This window comes from Suricata suricatta, chromosome 4, assembly GCF_006229205.1.
Source record: "Suricata suricatta isolate VVHF042 chromosome 4, meerkat_22Aug2017_6uvM2_HiC, whole genome shotgun sequence".
NCBI lineage: Eukaryota > Metazoa > Chordata > Mammalia > Carnivora > Herpestidae > Suricata > Suricata suricatta.
In genome coordinates, this window is record NC_043703.1 from 141,603,689 (window position 1) to 141,626,143 (window position 22,455).

The following is a 22,455-nucleotide window of genomic DNA, read 5'->3' on the forward strand; positions in this document are numbered from 1 at the left end:
CTTCTCAACTTCAAATCTTACTATAAAATTTACAATAAAACCGTGTGCTCCTTGCATAAGAGACATGCAGACTGATGGAATAGAATTGAGACCATACAGAAATAGACCCAATACATCTATGGTCAATTGATTTTTGACAAGGGAAGACCATTCAACGGGAAAAAGAATAGTCTGCAATAAATCGTAGTAGACAACCACATGCAAAAGAATGAAGTTGACCTCTCTATTATACCCATGGACAAAAATTAACTCAAAATGGCCCAACAACTTGAATGCAAGAGCTAAAACTATAAAACTGTTAGAAGAAAACACATAGGTCAATCTTCATGACTTCAGATTTGAAAATGGATTCTTAAATATGACACTAAAAAACCTAGTAACAAAAGAAAAAAATTGATAAATTGGACTTAATCAAACTTTAAAACTTTTGTACGTCAAAGGATACTATCAACAAAATAAAAAGACAATCCGCAGAATAAAAGAAAATGTTTGGAAAGCAAGGGTTTAGTATTCAGAAAGCAAGGAACTCTCATAACCACAAAAAAACAAATAACTTTTTAGAAAGGACAAAGGATGTGAATAGACCTTTCTCCAAAGAGGATATATGAAGATGCACATTAAAGATGCTCACACAGTCACTGTCATTAGGGAAATGCAAATCAAAACCACAATGAAATAGCACTACATACACAAGGATGGCTATAATTTTTTAAATGGGAAACAACAAGTGATGGTGAAAAACATGAAGAATTTGGAGCCCTTAAAGGTTGCTGGTATAAAATAGTACATCTGCTGTGGAAAACAGGTTGACAGTTCCTCAAAAAGTTATATATAGAATGACTATATCACCCAGCAATTCCATTCCTAGGTACTTACCAAGGCCTAGAAACAGGTTCTCAAACAAATACTTGGCCACAAATGTTTACAAAAGCAACATTATTTACCACAGCCAAAAGGCAGAGACAATTTAAATGCCCATAATGGAGGAATGGCTAGACAAATTGTAGTATATTCCTAAGAAATATTACTCAGCCTTAAAGATGAATCAAGTACTAATATATGTTACAATATGGATGAACCGCAAACATATTACACTAAGTAAAATAAGCAAGACTCAAAAAGTACATACTGTATGATTCTATTTATATGAAATATCCAGAATAGGCAAAATCAGAGAGACAAAGCAGACTGGTGGGTGCCAGGGGCTGAGGGAAAAAGAGAAATACATGCTTAAAGGTACAGGGTTTCCTTCTGAGGTAGTGAAGTGTTTTGGAACTAGACAGAGGTGGTGGTGGCACAACACTGAATGTACTAAATTATGCCATGGTTTGCTCCTTTAACATATGTGAATTTCACCTCAATTAAAACAAAATCAATAAACCAATATCAAATGTCATAGCCTTTTTTTCCAAGTATCCACAGTGCAGGTCATTTATAAAAACTGACGGTATGGGGCACCTGGGTGGCTCAGTTAGTTAAGTGTCCCACACTTAAAATCTCATGTCCAGAGCCTGCTTGGGATTCAACACCCCCCCCCCCGCAACACACACACGTACACATTCTTTCTCTCTCTCAAAATACGTAAACCTAAAAAAAAAAAAAAAAGATTGTTACGTCATAATTTTACAGGGCATATTTTCCAATTTTAAGTTTATTTATTTATTTTGAGAGGGGGGGCACAAAGGAGGGGCAGAGAGATAATCCCAAGAGGCTCGTGCTGCCAACACAGAGCTTGATGCAGGTCTCCATTTCATAAACCTGAGATCAAGGCCTGAGCCAAAATCAAGAGTAGGATGCTTGACTGAGCTACCCAGGTGCCCCACACTCTTCCTTTTTTTAAAATGGGATCCCAGTGACCAACAGTGTTACTGGTCAGGAACCAAAAGATCCAACTCAAACTCTACAAGAATAAAGGAGACTGAGTGTAAAACGATGTAGTGAGTCATACACAAAGAGGACTTTTAAAACATATATTCAGGGCACCTGGGTGGCTCAGTCGGTTGGGCGTCTGGCTCTGGATTTTGGTTCAGGTGGTGATCTCAGGGTTCCTGAGTTTGTGCCCAATGTAGGGCTCTGCGCTGACAGTGAGGAGCCTGCTTGGGATATATTTCTCTCCTCTCCCCCCATCCCCCACCCCCCGCCCCCACCACCTTCTTTCTCTCTTCTCTCTCTGGCACTCTCTCAAAATAAATAAATAAAAACTTAAAAAACAGAAAGGATATTCATCCAAATTTACCCAACACAGAGAATGCTATCTCCTTCAGGCTAGTTACTCTGAATACACTTATTCTGATGTTGAACTACTAAAAATACTTTCAAACTTGTATAGTTTGAAATAGCTTTTGGTCAGCTCAGGTGACAGATGGGAAGGTAACTCAATTGTGTTTATACCTTATTTTTAAGTAAATTTGGTATTAACCAACAAGATCACCTGACCTGATCACCTAGGTTGGCCCTAAGTTAGCTAATCACAAACAACTGTAGCTTCGTTAAATCAATATACTAAAACTTTTGAAGACATGTTTTGAGACCGACAGCATATCCAGGCTTCAGAAAAGATCCCCCTCCAGATACACTGAAGCATTCACTGCCATCAACACCACCTTTCTGTACACGTCCATCAACTTTCTCCACTCCTTTTCACGCATGGGCTTCCTGCCTAGAAGGGTCCTCTCCGTAGCCAATTACCAAAATCCTACCATCTCTTCAAGATCATACTCAAAGAACATCTGCTCCATGAACTGCTCTTTTGAATTCCAGAAATATTTCATGATTTGTACTGCTCAGTTGGTCACCACATGCTATTTTTATGCTGACATCTTTTAATATATTCTGAATTCTCAATTACAGTTCATAAGGAACTGGAAAATATATCTTCTATCTCCAATGCAATTCACTGGAGATACACAATGAGTGGCTGACCCAAGAAATACAAGAGGTGTTTGTTTTCTTTTGTTCTAAAGACTAGGACAGTATTATTAGTTTGGACCTGATGAACTGTGGCTGAGTCTTGAGCAGCCGCCTAAGGAGCGTGGGTTCCATCCTACCATAATGGAGAACTGCAAGTTCTTGAGCTCCACAGTGATGTAGAAAAAGCAGTCCTCAGTCCACAGCTGCCAGACAGAGGGTTAAGTAAGGACTTTACAATCGGAAAGCACTAGGTGTGCTACTTCCAGCTCTAGGACTCTGGGCAAGCTATAGGACTTTTTTAAAGCTTCACTTTCAGAGCACCTGGATGGCTCAGTCAGTTAAGCATCCAACTTCAGTTCAGGTCATGATCTCGTGGTTCATGGGTTCAAGACCTGCATCAGACTCTGTGCTGACAGCTCAGAGCCTGGAGCCTGCTTCAGATTCTGTGTCTCCCTCTCTCTCTCTGCCCCTCCCCTGCTCACACACACATTCTCTCTCTCCCAAAAATAAATAAACATTAAAAATAAATATTTAAAATAAATAAATAAAAGCTTCACTTTCTTTATAAAACAAGGATAACAAAACAAGAACCTACCTAGCTGTAATATTACATAAAATAACACATACCTCAATGCCTACCAAAGAATAAACACTGCATCGTGCCACCAGTTTTCTGATACCAACTGAGTATCCTACAATTCGATTCGGGCATGCTACCTGGAGTTAGTTAAAGGGCAAGTTAAAGGGCAAGATACCCAACAAGACTGCCCTTGCAGCACACATCCCCCAAGCTATCAGAACTTCTAACTTGGCTACAAGTTCAACGGCTCCCACAACCCTCCTTCAAGTGTAAAATTTGCTATAATGATTCAGAGAACTTGTTGAAAACACTATAGTTAACCAATTACAGCTTTCTTATAAAGGATACAACTCAGCAACAGCCAAGTGGAAAACCTGCATAGGGCAAGGTCTAGGGGAACAGCATGGAGAGATTCAGAACTTCCATTCTCTCCCTCTCTTAGGAGAAATCCAGGTGTCCCCTTCTAGCACATTCACCAGCCTGGAAACTCCAGTGTCCTGGAGTTTATATAAAGGGGTTCATTAGACAGGCATGGTTGATTGAATCATTTACGCATGACTGGACTCAATCTCCAGTCCCTCTCCTCACCCCAGAGATCAAGGGATGGTAAAGTTCCAAACCTCTAATTGAGAGCAAGTCTTTCCCAGGCCCTCCCTTGAAACTAAGGGCCCACCCCCAAGTCATGTGATCACCATAAACTCAGGTAAGGTCAAAGGGGGCTCATTATGAATAACAAAAGATACTCCTACCCCTACTCAGCACTTTCCAAGGGCTGCTGAAGCTCCACATCTGGATCCAAGGACAAGAACCAGACATATTCTTTATTATATCATATGCACAATAAATGGAAGCTATTATTTTAGAAACCTAGTAGTAGGCTATCAAAATAATGCAAGCATAAAGATGAGAAAGAAAAAAAACTTCAAAAGCCTTACAAAAGAATAGAAAAAAGGGATGGGGGTGAGGTCAAACTGAATATAACAATTCAAGGCTGGATGACTAAATAGACAGAAACAGACACATCCAGCAGGGAAATAAGGGACTGAGAATGAATTTAGTGTTGACCAAGCTGAGGTTGAAAGCAACAACCAATGATTTCAAAAGGATACAGACAGACAAAGAATATTCACCTAGGGGTGCCTAGGTGGCTTAGTCAGTTAAGTGTCCAACTTTGGCTCATGTCATGATCTTGCAATTTATGAGTTTGAGCCCCACATCGGGTTCTGTGCTGACATGTCGGAGCCTGGAGCCTGTTTTGGATTCTGGTCTCCCTCTCTCTCTGCCCCTCCTCCACTCATGTTCTGTCTCTCTCTCTCAAAAAATGTTTCTCTCAAAAAAAAAAAAAAATGTTCACCTAGAGATGGAGAAGGACAAGGCGGCGGACTCAGTTTTCAGACTTACCCACACAGTTAAGATCTCCTACCCGCCCTCCCCACTCAAGGAAGGACACCTGCAAGTGGTGTCATGCAACCACCTACTTGAGTCAAACAAAAGCCAAGTTAGTTACTGCACTAAGCAGAAAGCTAAGGGCTGAACTCTAGAACATACTCCAGTTAGTATTTTGGACTCTAAACAAAATGGTACTTCATTTTTCACATAAAGATTCAAAAAGAACCACATGACCAAATACCAAACAGAAATGCTAGGTCTTGTTCTTTGACAGAAAAGGCCCACTTTATTACCTAGCAACAGGAAACTTACAATGTATCTAACAGAAGTGTTTATTTTTTCAAGGAAAAGTTTATGGAACAACCATAGAACATTTCAACAACAACATAAACAGAACAACTATAATCAATTCAGAAAATTTTCCTGTTCTGATGCACGAAGTAGGATACACAGTTTACTCAAAGCTTGTCTAGTCCAGCTTTCAGAAAGTACATTCAGTAACTGGAAACTGCCATGATAATGACCCATACTTCAAAGCATCACAACTTATCTTATCCCACAATGTATGTATTATAGAGGTGGTTTTTAGACGACAGGTTTGAGCACTGGAAACCCGATCAAGGCAAAAGAGCCCCAAGGACCCCACTGGCTGAATACTGACATGCCCATCAAGCCACCCACTTCAAAATATCCATAGGCCATAACTCACCAAAGGGCTGCTTACAACCAGGCACAGTTACCAAAAAAGGGAAAACTCCCTATGTCCCTATACCTACCTCCTCACCTTCCCCCTTCAAAGAGCCTCCACCCCCTGCCTCATGGCAGACAGCCTCTCCTCTGCTGTCCTGCCTGACAGCTCCCTTGAGGCGTGCTCAATCAATACCCTTGAGACGTGTTCAATAAACTATCTCCTTTGTTCTGTCTTGGGCGAATCCTCCCACAGCCCATGCCACTGTCCCCCACCCAGTCGTTGCCCCCCATCTAGGGGCCCCCATGTGATTGGGACAGACACTACACATATCATCTCCGCTTCCTGCTAGCACACCAGAAGAGTCCCAACTCTGTTTTTCAGCCGGTAAGGGTGACAAATGTTAGAAGAAAGGGAAAGAGGAGAATGGGAACAGCATACTGGGCTAGGCAGATGGTTCCCAGTACCAAAGGATACAATGGGCCCATGGAAAGGACACATTCTGGTACTGACTACATTAATGAACAGGCTTATTGACTAGGAATCTGAGAGACTGCACTGGCCCTCAGGGCTAGGTCAGGACGGGAATGCCAGAAGAGTGTGTTAAGAGCCCAGTGTGTCCCATGCCCCCAAGCTCCAGACTGAAAGGGAGGCAGCAATGTTAAACTGGACCCGTCCTTGGAGCTTTGGTTTCCCCAGATAGCAACAGCCCTAGCCAGAACATGGAGAGTGAGGGCAAAATCTAAGCCTAGAATCCCAGAAGGAATGGGGAAAGGGGCAGCTCCCTTCCCCAACACTCTATGTTCCAAAGATGGCTAGAGGAACTCTAAGATGCTCCTAATGAAAGCAGGCATGAGGGGCACCCAGGGGGCTCAGTTGGTTAAGCATCAGACCTCAGCTTACGTGGTGATCTTACCCTTTGTGAGCTCGAGCCCAGGCTCTGTGCTGACAGCCTGGAGCCTAGAGCCTGCTTTGGATTCTGTGTCTCCTTCTCTCTCTCTCTGCCCCTCCCCCAACTCATGCTCTGTCTCTCTCAAAAATAAGCGTTAAAAAAATTATTAAAAAAAAAAGAAAGCAGGCATGACACTCTCCCCACTTTCTGGACTCTGGGTCTAAAGCCAAATTAAAAGGACCATTTTACTCTGCATAAAACTTTAAAATGTTTGTATTATGCAGACTGTTATTTTTGTTTAAAGTAGTACTTAATTCCATTATAGTACGTAAACCAATTATAACTTTAGTTACTTAGCTACTATAAAGCCCTTGTTCACATGGTAGACATTCTGCATTGACGTTTATTTTCATTATCCTAAGCTAAGAGTAGCTGGGGATGCCCTTGGCTTGAGCCATCCTTCAACTTGCTCCAATTACATAAGCTACAGAAAGCCAAGGTCTTCCCCCAAACCACTGCTAATTTCCGAGGGGCTTAAATTCCCTCAGTCTCTGATGATCCCCTCTCAATCAATTCACCAATTCTACCCTACTGCCAACATTTGAACCCCCAAAGCCCCAAAAATTCCTTAAGTAAAACTTAAATAAATACTGAGTCAGAGGGAATAGTCCATTTAAGTAGTAGATATCCTGGAGCTGTTATGCACAGATTTTAATATCGCCCCCAAAAACCAGAGACCGCCAGGGAGACCGAGTCACACATGCAAAAGCAAAGGGCTTTATTACAGGCTTAGGCTCGCCAGGGCCTAAACTCGGCTCACAGACTTTACTGCACAGTGGATCCATGCTGAGAGCCCGGAACAAAGGTGGGGTAGGGCTTTTAAGAGTTTGGGAAGGGGGAGTTACAGGAAACTGTGACGTGGGTACAGTGATCCAATCATTATTATACAATATTATTGACAGCAGGTTTATCCAATTACAACATTTAGAGTGTTAACCAATTACAGAGTAGACCCAGGACCCAGGACCCTCAGTAGGGTGTAACTAGCCTTAGGCAATAACTGATCTAGGCCTGCCCTTAGGAATGTTAAGGGTATTACAAGGGTGGTCCCTCCTGCCTTGGGCAATGTGTGCCCTTCTACTGTCTAATGATTAGAATCAGTTTGGTTCAGAGCTGCGTCCATACAGAGCCATCTTTCCAGCTCTTCCCTCTCCTCTCACCTTGTGTCCTACTCCCCCCAAAAATTACCTATGAAACTCCAAATGGTTACCCCTAGATTAAGAAACTTCAGGCCTTTCCAGTTTTACTCTTGTGAGCATGTCCACGTCCCTTAAGATGCTGAGTTCTAAATATAGCCTTCTATCTAGCAGGATCCACCCTCCAAAATTTTTTAAGGCAAAAAGACAGTATTTTTGTTACATTTTTAAGACACATTTCCAGCCCTAATTCTTCTTCCTAGTGTGAAGGAAGGCAAAACAGGATCTCCACAACCAATGTTTACTGAATTGAATTACCAGGCCACTGTTCTAAGGAACTGCTCACCAAATCAGACTGTCCATTTCCCTTTCTCAGAGCAGCAAGGTCACTTTCATGTTTAAGATGTCCTCACTTCCAAAAGCAACTGTTATCAGTTGCTTTGTTTGATTCTTTCCAATTATCACCAGTGAAATCTAGGACCTCACAATCAAGAAAAAAGTCCCCTCATTTTTTGTTACAAGATCTTAACTCTCAGGAAAATAAAATTAGTTGTCCACAGCCTTCTAAATTTTTTTTAATGTTTATTTATTTTTAAGAGACAGAGAGAGAGAGAGAGAGAGAGAGAAAACAAACATGAGTGGGGGAGGGTGAGAGAGAGGGAGACACAGAATCTGAAGCAGGCTCCAGGCACTGAGCTGTCAGCACAGAGTCTGAAGGAGGGTTAGAACTCACAAGCCATGAGGTCAGACCTGAGCTGAATCAGACACAACCTACTGAGCCACCCAGGCACCCCAATTGTGCACAGTCTTCTAATAACAAAACAGTTCTGAAGATGTAGGACGTACTGTGAGAAGTGTGGGACTTGCTACATCTCTCTTAATCCTCATAACCACCACAGTAGAGAAACAGTACAGAGGCCTCTCCCAGTGGGTAAACAGGTTAAAAAACAAAATCCCCTGCTCCAAATCACAATGACAGTAAATGCTACCCTGGGATTCAAGCCCATCAGGCTAAATTCACAGTTCAAGCTGTTAATAGATCATTTAAACAAACAAAAAGATACCTTTGTGTCTTCCGTGCAAATATAAAATGAACACTTGTCTAATGATTTCACTTCACTAATTATGGCCCAAATAAGATGTCCCATCTGCTTCCAAAGTGAATCCAAAAAGCACAAACATATAGGCAATCAGAAATGGTGAAACAAGCAGCACCTGCGTGGCCCAGTCAGTTAAGCATCCGACTTTAACTCAGGTAATGACTGACATGATCTCATGGTTCGTAGGTTCGAGCCCCTCACAGGGCTCTGTGCTCACAGCTGAGAGCCTGGAACTTGTTTTGAATTCTGTGTCTCCCTCTGTCTCTCTCTTTCTGCCCCTCTCCTGCTTGCTCACTCATGCTCGCTCTCTCTCTCTCAAAAATAAATAAATGTTAAAATTTTTTTTAAAAAAGAAAATGGTGAAACAAACTTGCTTAATAGATCTAAGACTTGACCTCTTGCAGAAAAGAGGAAATGAGATAAACTGTTATCGCCAACCAAAAAATTCATCTGCATGTCTAAGGACAAGAAAAATTCGGGGCGCCTGGGTGGCTCAGTCAGTTGAGTGTCTGACTCCTGGTTTTGGCTCAGGTCATGATCTCACAGTTCATAGGTCTGAGCCCTGCACTGGGTGGGCTCTGTGCTGGCGATGTGGACCCTGCTTGGGATTCTCTCTTTCCCTCTCTCTCTGCCTCTCCCTTGCCCACTGACTCTCTCTCTTTCTCAAAATAAATAAATAAACAAAACAAAACAAAAAAGAATAATTTGCATTTCTGTCAGTTTCTGACAACTTACAAAGTTGTAAAATAAATGAAAAAACCAAAGACGCGATAGGTTAAATCTACCAGAAAAGTGCTCTAGACATCAGACGGTTTCCATCGAAGACCCCAGTATTCCTTTTGGTTACTGAAAGACTTTCACAGAATTTCCTTACATAGCTCTTAACCACTATGCCCAATTCCTATCTCTCCTTATAGAAGAAAATCCACAGCTTCAAGATTTCCAACAACCTCTAGAAAAATAGGGTCCTCTCCAGAAAACGAATCTTCCAGTAGGATTAAATCTTGTCACATACCAAGCCAGAAATTTAGATTCACCATGAATTTATAAACATATGCGTGTATACACACACACACACACACACACACACACACACACACATACAGGCACATGCACACACACATACAAATACAGAAATAATCCACGAGATTGCCAAGCTTCCTAAGAGATCTAGAATGAATGAAGGCATCATTTTACTGAACAATGACACACCGAATTACTCTCTGGAGAAATAAAGACAGAGTTAAACTATCACTTCCAAGTAACTGACACAAAACTAACTTCTTAAGTGTCATACTGGCCAATTTATGTATCTTAATTTCCATGCTATATTTTCTTCCATTACAAAAAAAAAAAAACAACAATCCCAGTCCAACTTCCACCTCTGGTAAAATTGATTAGATCTACTGCCCCTACTATTCCAGCTAAGTGTAATTAAACACCCTGAACAAACAAAAGACGACTGTGATGGTGGAGAGAGGAAGGCAAACCAGCTGGGGACCAGGGCCCATGGAACCACACGGTGCTGAGTCCCTAGGTTTTCCTCTGGCCTCACGTACCACATGGAAATGGAGGTGAAGAAGCCAGTTATCCAGAAACGCCAAACAAGGTTAGACAAAAGTCTCTTCTTTCAAAGGACCAAGAAAAGAGCAGCACAACAAAACAGAAAACTTTCAGCTAATAACCACTGCACTCCAGCCAAAAACTGGACCGCCCCCTCAATAGCACAGGCCAAGTAGGGAGCTAACCTTTCACTCTCACCAGGCTGTAATGTTACGCCTCAACATGACCTCCTTCCCTTACCTAATCCTTTACCCCTGCAGGGGTGCTATCAAAGGCAACTTTCTTCGCTGCCAGGTAGGTTTAAGACTCCCTTCCCCAGCCATACCGTGTCTATGGAGACTATGTGGAGAGCCTGGACTTGATTCCCTTGACAGCTACAAGGCACTCCTTCCCATCCCCACATGGGCAGTATGAGGCAAGGCCTAGTAGGGAGGCAAGACTTCCACCTCCCTCAGCAGTGGGGTGGGAAGGCCGTCCCCTCCCAGCACTGTCCACAGAGGCCCACGGCAGGAAACCGGTAAGGATGCAGAGCAGTGTTCAGGGGAGGCGTGGAGAGAAGCTGAAATACACACCCCTGCCCAGCAGCAATGAGGAGCCCCACTCTGTGTGTCAGTGGACCAATTCCTGGAAAGCCTACAACTCACCCAAAATGAAATAGGTAATTTGAATAGCACTGTAACTTAAGAAAATTGAACTCATAATTAAAAACCACTGGAAAAAGAAATCTCCTGGCCTAGATTGTTTCCTCAGAGAATTATACCAAATTTTTAAAAAGGAGTTAACACAATCACTTCCAGAAAATACAAGAATAGGGAGCACTTTGCAATTCCGTTTATGAAGCTAGTATTTTACTGATATAAAAACCAGAAAAAGAGTACCAAAAAAATAAAACTACAGACCGATATATGAATATACACAAAAATCTGTAACAATGTATTAGCAAATAAAATTCAGCAGTATATAAAAAGTTGAATTTAATCAGAGATACATGGTTAGTTCAATATTCAAGAATCAATCAGTGTAATCCACAATATTAACAAACTAAAAAAAAAAAAAAAATCCACATGACCATACCAATCTATACAGAAAGATCAGCTAATAAAATCCAATACCTGTTCCTGAGATAAACTCTCAGGAAAAAACTGGAATAAAGGAGAACGTCCTCAACGGGGTAATGAGAATCTACAAAAAACCGCAGTAAACATTATTATACTTAATGAAAAGAGACAAAATGCATAATCCCCATTACTGGGAACGAGGCAAGGATGTCCACGCTCACCACTCTAGCTCACTGTACTACTGGAAATCCTAGTCACTGCAAGGAGACAGGAAAAGGAAATAAGAGCTACACAGAAAAGAGGTAAAACTGTCCCTATTTGCAGGGGACATGATGGTTTACTTAGAAAATCCCAAGAAATCTACTCCAAAAACCTCCCAGAACTAATAAGTGAGTTCAACAAAGTTGTAGACACAAGACAAACATTTTTAAAAATTTTTTAATGTTTATTCATTTATTTGGAGAGGGAGAGAAAGTGGGGAGGGAGAGAGAGAGAGAGAGAGAGAGAGCGAGCGAGCTCGAGTGCAAGTCAGGGAGAGACAGAGGGAGGAGGGAGAGAACCCCAAGCAGGCTGCACACTGTCAGTGCAGAGCCCAATGTGGGGCTCGAACACATGAGTTGTGAGATCGTGACCTGAGCTGAGCTGAAGTCAAGAGTCAGACGCTTAACCAACTGAGCTACCCAGGCATACCCAAAATAAACATTTTAAAAAGCAACTGCATTTCAAGTGAAAAAGGCAACCTACATGAGAGAAGTTTTGTAATTTATCATATATGATAAGGGGTTTTATAACTAGAATTAATCAAGAACTAGTATAACTCAGTAATAAAAATAAAAACAAATAACCCAATTTTTTAATTGGGCAAGGGGTGCCTGGCAGCTCAGATCTTCATGATCTGGTCATGATTTCACATCATGTGAGTTCGAGCCCCACATGGGGCTCCCTACAGACAGCACTTAGCCTGGTCCCGATAATCTGTTCCTCCTCCCTCTGCCCCTTCCCTGCTCACGCATTCTCTCTCAAAAATAAACATTAAAAAAAATTTTTTAAGCAGTTAAAGGATCTAAACAGACATTTTTCCAAAGAAACTATACCAACGACTAATAAGCACATGCAAAGATGTTGGATATCATTTGTCATCAGGGAAATGCAAATCAAAACCACAATGAAGTATCACTTCACACCCACTGGGATGGTATAATGTAACTTCCCTAGAATGTCCCTATAATCAAAAAGACAGATAAGAATGAGTGTTGGTGAGGACGTGGAGAAATAGGAACACTCACACTGCTGATGATACAAGTGGCGAACAGGCTGGCAGGGCCTCCAAAACTGAAACCTACGTTTACCGGATGGCCCAGAAATTTGACTTCCAGGTGAATACCAAAGAACAGTTAAAACATACATGTACACAAAAACTGGTACTTGAATGCTCATGGCAGCATTATTCGTAACAGCCAAGAAGTGTTCATCAACTGATCCACAGATAAATAAAATGCGGCTTATCCATGCCTTGAATAGCTCATTATTCAGCCACAAGGAATGATGCACCAACACAAGCTATCATGTGGACGAACCATGGAAACATGTTGGGTAAACGAAGCCAATCACTAAAGATCACATATTCTATGATTCCACTTACATGAAATATCCAGAATAGGCAAATACACAAAAAAAGAAAGCAGATTAGAACTTGCTTCTAAGGGGAAAGGTTGGGGGTAAGGGGAGTGTCACTGCTCATGAACAGAGGGCTTCTTTTTGAGGTGATGAAAATGTTCTAAAATTAACTGTGGTAATGGTACAACTCGACGAATATATTAAAAATCCCTACCAAATCCACAGCTGAGTTCTTTGTAGAAACTGACAAGCTGATTCTAAATTATAGGGATTTGTTAGGGAACCAGAAGAGACAACACCAACTTGAAAAAGAAGAACAAAGTAGGAGGACTCACGTACTTCCTGATTTCAAAACTCACCACAAAGCAACCATAATGAAGACAGTGTGGCACAAGCATAAGGACAGACATAGAGATCAGTGCAGTGGGATGGAGAGTTCAGAGACAAACCCATTTGTCTATATAACCACAGTATGGCCCTGCAACTGCACACCTGGGCATTTATCCGGTGAAATGAAAACTTCAGTTCACGCAAAAAACCTGTATGTAAACGTTTATAACAGATTTATTTATAACAGCCAAAAGCTAGAAATAACCCAAAATATCCTTCAGTGGATACACCCACACCAAATACTAATGATCGTAAAGAATAAAGAAAAAAAAGAACAAACCATTGATACAGGCAACAATCTGGATGAGCCTCCACAGAATTACATTAAGTAGAAAAAGACAATCCTCAAAGGTTACACACTGTGTAAGTCCATTTATAAAACAGTCTTGCAACGGCCAAATTACAGAAAGGGAGAACATATTAGTGGTTGCCAGAGAAAGGGGGGCGTGGCTATCCAAGAACCACATAAGGACTCCATATGGTGAAACTATTCTGTATCTTGGCTGTAGCAATGTCAATATTCTGGTTGCAATATTATACTACAATTTTGCAAGATGTTACCATTGGGGAAAACATACATGAGTTCCTTTTGTATTATTTCTTGCAACTGAAAGTAACTATAATTACCCCAAAATGAAAAGTCTTAAAAAACAAAAAAGGCAGAGGAAGATCTGACCACAGAGAGAAGAAGAAAAGGCGATGTGGCCACAGATGCAGGAAATAGTGATGTGGCCACAAATCAAGGACTGAAGGCAGTCACCAGAAACTAGAAGAGGCAAGGGACATATTTTCCCCTAGAGCCTCTAGAGGTGGCACAGTCCTCCCACACTTTGACATCAGCCAGTGAGTCTGATCTTGGACTTCTGGCCTCCAGAACTGTGAAAAAAAGAAATTTCTGATGTACTAAGCCACTAAGTTTGTGCTACTTATGACAGCAGCCACAAGAAACTAATATAAATACCCATCTCCTAGAAATGTTATAGTGAACAAATATGTATGGGAAATGCCCTGGAGAAGCCAGAAGCACACATGCAAAAGAGGAAAACAGATACAATTTTAGAGCTCTTAATTCAAAATTAAAATATTAACACACTTAATTTTTGAGAATTTAATAAATCTAGGTAAAAAGAGAAATAAATATAGCTTTGGGAACAATTATGTCCAACGCAGCCTGAGTTCCCTGAAGATTAGCCCACTCAAAACACAAGAACTATTTACACCAGCAGCTCTAGCAAAGATTCACTCTTGATTAACTCTGACTTCTAAGGTATTTCTTCTCAGAAGGCGATAGAAGGTAAATTGGGCTGTTTTCATTAAAACCATAAATAAGCTCAGCGAAATAAGGTTCCTCTCGCACCCCTAGACTGCTCTTCATTATTTCAATGCTGCTTCTACACTTCTCTCCCATTCTTACAGAGAACAAAGCAAACATAATTCTTCCTTCAATTTAATCTGTTGGTCCTAATTAACAGCCATGCTGAAAATACAACTTAAATTTCAATTTGTAGTTATTTGCATCAACGAGTATGTTAGTCCAGTAATTCACAAACTCTCCAGTTTGAATACTACATCGTAAAAATCACTATGTATACACAAAAATAAAAACCCAGTAATAGATTTTACTGAATTTCACAATGATATAATGGCACACGCAAGAGTATTAAAAGTGCCGGGGTGCATCCGACTCGATTTCAGTTCAGGTCATGGTCTCACATTCACGGATTTGAGCCCCATATTGGGCTCTGACAGTGTGGAGTCTGCTTGGGATACACTCTCTCCCTGCCCCTTCTGCATGCCTGCTCGCTTGCTCTCTCTCTCCTAAAATAAAAAACTTTAAAATATTTGTGTGTGTATAAAATACACATATACATTTTTAGGTGCCAAAACAATCACAACACAGGAAAGGGGAAAAGGGCAAAAGGATGTCTCATTTAAAAATCCACATTATAGGGGTGCCTAAGTGGCTAGGCTGGTTAAGCGTCCAACTTTGGATCAGGTCATGATCTCACAGTTCGTGGGCTCAAGCCCCCGCATCGGGCTCCGTGCTGACAGCTCAGAGCCTGGAGCCTGCTTCTGAGTCTGTGTCTCCCTCTCTCTCTGCCCCTCCTCCAATCATGCTCTGTTTCCCTGTCTCAATAATAAATAAACATAAAAAATTTAAAAAAAAAACAATTCTAAGAAAGCATTTGTGTTACAACAGGACAGCAGAAATAATAATAGCCACAGACCAAGATGCCTTCCCCAAGATACCAAATCATTCCTGTGAGGAAAGAGTTACCATCTGAGCTAAAAACCAGCCCTTCCCTCCACACTCCCTGTCACAAAGAACGCTGTGGATGGCTGCCATGCTCACTTTTCCTCATTCTCTTAGGCCTAACTCCCGCCATTTGCTTTGTGACACCTGTCTACAGCAGGTCACCCACACTCAAAATCCCTGCTCCAGGAGTTCTCCCAAGGGGATTAACTATACACCTAAAACATAAAATGGAGGTGAGCTCTTATTTGAGGTGGAAACTAGGGGTAGCGTAATAAGCCTTCCCTTTACTGTCCCCAGAGCAGCTCTCTACTTCCTGTGAGGAAGTTAACAACTTAACAATTTCAGTTTTCAGAAACCTCAACTGTCAAAGTCTGCTGATAAAAGTGGTTAATCGCCCCTGGTCAGCTTTCACTGACGGTGCCCCTCAGAGCTGCCTTCCATCTGCCTATGGGGTTATCACAGTAGGACTCCCGTGTCCCCACTGCCAGATAGAGAGGACCCGGTGAAGAGGTGCTGGCTGAAAGGTCACAAAGGCCTTTTTCGAGCTTTCGCTCACTGCTACTGGGAACTCACCACAGGCTTTTCCCAGCTCCATTCCTAGATCCAAAACCTTGTGGCCAAAGGGATCACAGGAGTCGTCATTATGCAAGAGCAATTAGCATAGAATGGAAAAAGCCACAGTTATTTTTTCTTAAACAGGGACATCTCACAATGACGAAAAAGGGACTGGATTAGAATGTTCACCTTCAAAAATGAAACAGAACATAAAAATAATTTATTTTCATAATATATCTTACATTAACCAAAATTTAGGTTACACTTGCAACTACACACTAATTCTTAAGACAAAGAATTAATAAGGAATTGGGACATAATCCTGTGGCCAAACCCTAAAACTGCATGATATGACGATATTGATTTCACATTTGCCTTTTGCAAGACAATTATCACAAAAGAAAAATTCTAGATTTTATCATTTATTCATTCCCCTGAGGCCTCTCATGCTTTTTAAATTCTTATTAAGCATCTCTCACGTCACCATTCCTGCTGGTTTTCCTCATCAAGTTAATTGGCCTAACTAACGTGGCCAATTTTCACCAGCACCTCTTTAAAGTGTAACAGAAAGTGCACAAATCTCAGATGTGCAACTTGAATTTTTATATGTACATATATATACACACACCCACGTAACTACTGCCCAACTCAACATACAGGACATTTTCAACACCCCAAAAGGTTGCCAGAGGAACTACTATTTCAACTTTTATTACCAGCAAGTAGCTGAACCTGTTTGGGGACTTCATTTAAATGGAGTCATATGGCATACAATCTTTTGTCTCCCTCCTGTTTCCAAAATCCATCCATGTGGACACATGTATCAGCAGTTCATTCTTTAACTGCTTTTATGTTGTTTCCTTTTATAAATATACCACAACTGACCCACCCATTCTACTCCTAATGTATCTTGGATTTTATCTAATTTTTAGTAATTATGAATAAAGCCTTCTACAAACATCTTTTTACTTTTTTTTTTGTAGACATAGAAATCCATTCCCCTTAGGTATATACCCAGGAATGGATTTGATGGATCACAGGTAGGATTAGACACAGCCAGCTTTCCAAAATGACTGTACATTCCTACCAACAACATATATGAGATTCAGTGGCTCTACTTCCTTGCCAATACTGGCATTAGCAATCTTTTTAATCTTAGCCATTCTGGAAGGTGTATAGTAGTAGTTCAATGTTTTGAGTTTCATTTCTCCGCTAATAATGTTGAACACCTTTTTCTTTTTAATGTTTTATTTATTTTTTGAGAGCGAGAGAGTGTGAATGGGTTAGGGGCAGAGCGAGAAGGGGACAGAGGATTGTGGATGGGCTCTGTGCTGACAGCAGCCCAATGAGGGGCTCAAACTCACGAACGGTGAGATCATCATAACCTGAACCAAAATCAGATGCTCAATCTACTGAGCTACCCAGATTCTCTAGAAGAAAGGGCCTGTTCAGAACGTCTGCATATTTTTTAATTGACTTTTTTCTTATTAATTTTATAAATACACACACATATACACATTCTGGGTAGGGGTCCTTGGTCAGATATACGAATTGCAAATTTCTTCTTCCAGTCTGTATTTTGCCCCTCATTTTTTCTTGAATGTTTGTTTATTTTTGAGAGAGGGAGGGAGGGAGGGAGAAAGAGCAATGGAGGGGCAGGGACAGAAGGCCAGAGGATCTGAAGTGAGCTCTGCACAGACATCAGGGAGACCCATGTGGGACTCCGTCTCATGAACCCTGTGATCATGCATGACTTGGGCTGAAGGAGGACGCTCAAGGGACTGAGCCACCCTGGCACCCCTGTCCCTCATTTTCTTAATAGGGTAGCCGGAGGAGAGAAGTTCTCAATTTTAATGAAGTCTGAACTCAAACTTAACAGTCATTGTTATAGTCTTGCTTTCAGAGTCCATTTTAAGAATCTTACTCCAGTATTACTAGAGTACTAGGTCTCCGACTTGTGCTTCTGGTTTGAGCAGTTCTCCACCATGAAATCCTGCATCTCTGCTGGGTTTCCAATTTCACCTTGCAGCCAATTCGGAATGCATTCATTCATGTTCTATTGTTAGATGCTAGGCAACTCTAGTGTTATAAATGTTTAAGTGGAGATGACTTTTAGAGAACTGTGATTACTTCCATATTATAATGGACTTCTGCACAAATATATTAGAAACCTAATGCAAAAATAAATGAAAAAATGCTACCCTAACATAAAGTAACAAATGTTAATCTAACATTTTACCCCCAACACACTTTAGAGGATTCTTCCCGCATCTTTTTCATGGCTTTGCTCCAGTGGATCCACCTTACACTAGACCCTGCTGACTTTTATAATATAATTTAAGTTTTCTGTAGTCTATGAAACCAGAACTCTAGAGGAAGTTATAAGCTCGGTTCTATTAAACTTCATTGACCCAACAACATCAATGGGCTTACAGTTCTCCCCAAACCCAGTAACAAAGAACTTTCTGTTCTACCCTTTCCCTAAGTTAACAGTATCTCCAATCAGCACCATATTGTTACCAAAATAACAAACACCTGACTCTCTACTTGGTTAGCAAGTGCTCCCCTCTCTCACCCCATTATTCTTCACCAATCTTCCATTCTTCCTTCAAAATGTGTGTGGCGGACTCTCAACTCTGAACTCAGGTCTGCCAGTTAATGCCTCGGTTCACTCCCTCACCACCTCTTGCTTGAAGTATGGAAACTGTCCTTAACCGGTCTCCTTCCATTCCGGGTTTCACCCTGTCACCAAAATCATGTCTCTAGAACATAAACTTGATCATATTACTCATTTGATTAAGATCGTTCTACAGGTCCCACTGACTACAGGCTAAAGTTACTCTCTCGGCTGAGAATTCACAATCGTTCCTGGGTACTCTCTCTGTGCAACTTTCTGCAAAACTCTGGTCTGACCCCTGGACACCAATGCATTCTCACTCATCCAGACTCCCCACGCTAACTCCCTTGGCTAGACGCCCTTTCTCCTCTATCCTGCAGTCACTTTTCTATCACAGCCACGCCAGCCCTACAAAAGCAACCATTCCCTTGTATGTGTTCCCACAGCTCTCTTTACTCACCACAACTATATCTGAGTCCCTCTCACACTGCATTAGTTAATTATTTATCTTATTCACTGGTCTACAAACTTTTGGACCTGAGAAATCTCCCTGAACTCCATGATAAGGTCAGGAATTAATCTTTACACACCAAAGACTTGGCAGGGCAATTCCATAAAGGCTCCAAGAAAGAATGAATGTTCAAGCCACTTTTATTCATATCCATTTTTTTCTTTAAGGACTAGAATACTTAATGCAAATACATCAAAGCAATGAACCTAACGTAAGCTTTCTTTTAAAAGTCACCCAGCAAATTATTCTTGCAGAGTTTAATAAAAACTAAATCTTCCTTGACTATTGATTTGTGCTTCCTGTTAGAAATTAATCAACTCTTTGTTTTGCAATAATTTTTAAAATAAAGGGCACAGAAAGTAAGATGAATATACCACTTAACCAAAGTAACTGTAGTCATAGCTCTATAAATCACTGCGGATGCCAACGGAATGAAACACAATTGTTACTTACAAAATATAACCCCCAAAATCACAAACAAAATTACTTCATTGAAAAATGTGTTCCTATACATCCCTTTAACACTTAACAAATCTGTATAATACTGGAAGACCTTATGTCGAATAAGAATAGAGCTGTTTCATTAGGTGCCTCAGTTTCCTCATCGGTATAGTAAAGATGGGAAAGTACTTCACAAAACTGCTAGATGACTGAGTCAGCCCAAATAAGGCCCTTGACAGAATAACCGCATACTAAGAAATGTCGACTATCACTGGATATTTTTAACTTTCTTAACCCCTTTCATATATACACCATCTTGTTTTGTTTTCTTCCCTTCTTTTCCCTCACAACAATACAATGAGACTGTTTGGACGAGAAATGCTTTGCCTGTTCCAGACGTGAGACACTAACAAAGAGGTTATATGATTTCCCTAATGTATTTTAATTGGCAGAGTTGGAACTAGAAACCACACCTACCCCAGCCCCAGGCCAAACTGACCAAATCTGCTGGTAGCAGTTTGCAAGAAAAAGTCTTTTAGGTTTTCTCCACCCACGGTTTTCCTCTTGGTGGTCAGCAACAGCCAGATGGGGGCAGATGAACTAATCCATTAGTTCGAATTAAAAAGTAGGAGAAGTCTTTTTTTTTTTTTTTTTTTTTTTTTTTTGGTGGCTGACTCACAAAGTGCTACTGTGTTTCTCAGTGACAGAACAGGCAATATCAAGCCTGCTAGCAAAAAGAAAAATCACTTGATATTATGCTCATCTATCACATCGAAGTAAAATGTGGCAACAGATATTTTTATAAAAAGAAAAACCTTTTTAAAAATCGGATACTTTTCTTTCGCTCTCAAAAATCAACACTTTTGCAAAAAGGGCTTTCACTAAGGTATTTTTGAAAACTCAACTAATTATATTCCATGACGTGTCTTTGCCCAAATAAGCGACTGACATGTATGGACAATATTTCATCTCAGCCCTCCACCATACTTTTCATTATTTGCCTGGGCTTAAACCGAATCCCAGTACTTCAGCCGTATCTAGAGCCATGTGCGCCTGGGATACAGCTAATGAACTTCGAAGGCAGACGCAATATTCGGAGGAACCCACCTGAAGCAGGTAAATACAAAGGAACCGAAAGGTCCCTGAGGCAGCTCAAGTGCCCTTCCATTATTTCTTCTCTTCAGTGAGCAGGTAGAAAGTTAAGACACACCTTAAGGATTTGACTTGACAGCAGCTCCCCGCTGGGGCCTACCTTTCCTTTCGTGGCACTGCCACTCGGGCATCTGCCCTGAAGGATAGACAGATCAGGGCTGGCACGTGGCGGACACTTAGAACGTTTTGCACAAATGATTTAACAGTGGCAGAAACAGGACTATGTTCGGGGCGAGGCAGCTCCCAGACCCGCTCACGTCTGGAACAGGAAGGTCTGGACGCTAATCTGTGCAGGCCAACCGGGCACCTGGCCCTCCTGGCCCTGCAGCCGCCTCGCCCTCGCCTAGCCGGCGCGCGCGGCCCCACAGCCCCCCGACGTCTCCCCAGACTCCGGGAGTCGCTTCCCCGCACTCCTCTCGCCTGGGCCGGAGACGCCGCCACCGGCGTCAGGAACCCAACTCCTGGCCAAGAGACCGCGGCCTGGGCCGCGACCTGGGGAGAACCTCGACTCAAAGGGATGAGTCCGTGGAACTGCTCCCCATCCGCCAACTCGGGGACCCCCCCGGCCGCCGCCGCCATTTTACCGGCGCGTACCCCCCACCTGACAGTTCCAGGTTCCCACCTGTGACCAGCAGAGAACAGCGAGTGTCGCCGTGGGGGACGCGTGGGCGACCTGAAGAATACGTGGGGGGGGGAGGGGTCACAACCTTCGAACAGAACCCGCGGCTAATTCATCCCGAAGCTGGGAGGCGTCCGGCCCGTCGCCCTAGTAATGCGTCCCAGCAGGCTCCATCCTGATTGGCTGCGAGCTCTGTGACGTAACGGCGTCCCCGGCTGCGTGGGAAGCCCGGCTTCCCGACGCCCCGCCCCTGCTCCCCTGCGGGGGACACCCCGGGCGCCCGTAGTCGAGGGCTCCCTTAAAGGGGCCGCGCTCTCTTCTGGCCTCCGGGAGAGGGGGGCGGTGCAAGGGCGAGGAACAATAGCAATGAGACACCGCGGAGGGCATTCCCCCCCCCCGTCCTCCCCCCGAATCTTAACGTCCAGCCAATCCCTAGTTTCAGACTGGAAAACTGAAATCCGGGGAATTTAATTTACAGGCCTAATTTACTAGCTCGAGGTCCCGGGGCAAATCAGTAGTAGAACCAGTTCTAGACCTCCGGTTCCTGATGCGCAGAGCCAAGTTCTCCCTAGCAGGCGCAGTATTTCCCCACTCCTAGAGAAACTTCCCCTGCTCTGAGCACCCACAGATCTTACTAACCTTCTTAAAAGTGTTAATCACTTTCTACTGTGGTGTATCCGCCCCCTAACCTACTAGACTCTAAAGCTCCATTATGGTGGGACTGTGGTTAAAACCTCTTCATTTCGCACGCTACGCCTTCCTCCTGCTGGCCTTCAACAAAGAGTTACTGAGTGAAAAATCTTAAAAACTAACAAACGTGGCCACACATCACACTCAGCCACTCAGAAGTCATTCACGTATGTTATCTATTTTATTTGCTTATTCAACACGGCACGGGGGGAGGGGATGAATTTTTTTCT

At 42.2% G+C, this 22,455-nt stretch overlaps 1 protein-coding gene across 4 annotated transcripts in view; it reads right to left on the reverse strand.

Moving 5' to 3' along the window:
* Positions 1–21,681, reverse strand: part of LCLAT1 (lysocardiolipin acyltransferase 1) — a 177,894-nt gene extending 156,213 nt beyond the window's left edge. For all 4 annotated transcript variants that reach the window (XM_029938012.1, XM_029938007.1, XM_029938011.1 and 1 more), the window contains exon 1: positions 21,539–21,681. The gene's annotated coding sequence lies outside the window, so the exon portion shown is untranslated. The remainder of the gene's footprint in view (positions 1–21,538) is intronic.
* Positions 21,682–22,455: the final 774 nt, after the last annotated feature.